Below are 971 nucleotides of genomic sequence, written 5' to 3'. Positions count from 1 at the left end.
TGTGTGTGTGTGTGTGTGTGTCGACAATGTTGTCTCTATTGTATATGCTGCCACGTCCCTACATATGACCCTGCAGAGGCAGGGGTGGGGGTAGTGACGAGTTAGTTTCTTAGAGGGGGGGGGGGGGGCATTTTGTGCTTTAGGCCAGTTCAACACTGAAGCGAGCACTTTACCACACAGACATCTTTTGGCAGCTGAAATACATGTAAAAAGCCTCAAAGAGACACACATCCACGCGCCTGTACAGAAAAGATGCGCATCGCAAGCATGTTTGCGGGTGTCCGCAGGCGGCGTCTTGTGACAGCGACGTCGTACGCCGCGGCTGTTCTAGTAGCCTATTTATTAAGCGCGCACTGCCAGGCCTGCTGCCAAGTCTGTATCAACCTCTTCCCAACGATAAGAGAAAAGCATACAAACACATCTGTTGTGCCTACCTTTCCATGGCACAGTCCCTCCCTCCTCCTGCTGCTGTAAAAACTAAGACGACAATATGAGCCCACATTAAAACAACCCCCGAAGCTGCAGCTCATTAAAATCCAAACGGTGTTTTCCAAGCGGTGTCCAGGAGGGTTACTCCTCCTTTAAGCCGAACATGAAGCCAAGGTCGCAACGTGTGGTCCGCGCGATCCACAAGCTGCAAGGGATACATTAGACGAAATCATTCAAATATGGCAGTGACGTGCCAAATTATCCCCAGAATTTTAAAAAAAAAGTGAAAATGAATAAATACCGACAGCAGGAAGTGACAGGTAGGCGCATTCATCTTGATAGCCAGGTGTATTGCCTAATAGTGTCCTTGGCTTCACAGACAGCTCCCGCCTCTAAGAGCAACGGACCAATCAGGGAACGGATCAAAGACAGCGTCCTTAAGACGCAGGTGCATCTATGTTGCCTTCAACAGCAGTATATAAGCTCGTACATTATACTCCTTTTATACCCGATTCAGGGGTTTATAAGAAATACAATCATGG

At 48.3% G+C, this 971-nt stretch overlaps 1 protein-coding gene across 1 annotated transcript in view; it reads right to left on the bottom strand.

The window, feature by feature from the left end:
* The window catches only part of LOC102197737 (ras-specific guanine nucleotide-releasing factor RalGPS1), an 87,206-nt gene extending 86,461 nt beyond the window's left edge, over nucleotides 1–745 (bottom strand). Inside the window, exon 1 of the mRNA XM_005753071.2 lies at nucleotides 435–745. The gene's annotated coding sequence lies outside the window, so the exon portion shown is untranslated. The remainder of the gene's footprint in view (nucleotides 1–434) is intronic.
* Nucleotides 746–971: the final 226 nt, after the last annotated feature.

The sequence above is a fragment of the Pundamilia nyererei genome, unplaced genomic scaffold (genome assembly GCF_000239375.1).
Source record: "Pundamilia nyererei isolate P.nyererei 1_Seehausen unplaced genomic scaffold, PunNye1.0 scaffold00398, whole genome shotgun sequence".
In the NCBI taxonomy this organism is placed as follows: domain Eukaryota; kingdom Metazoa; phylum Chordata; class Actinopteri; order Cichliformes; family Cichlidae; genus Pundamilia; species Pundamilia nyererei.
This window is presented reverse-complemented; position numbering and strand designations above follow the sequence as displayed.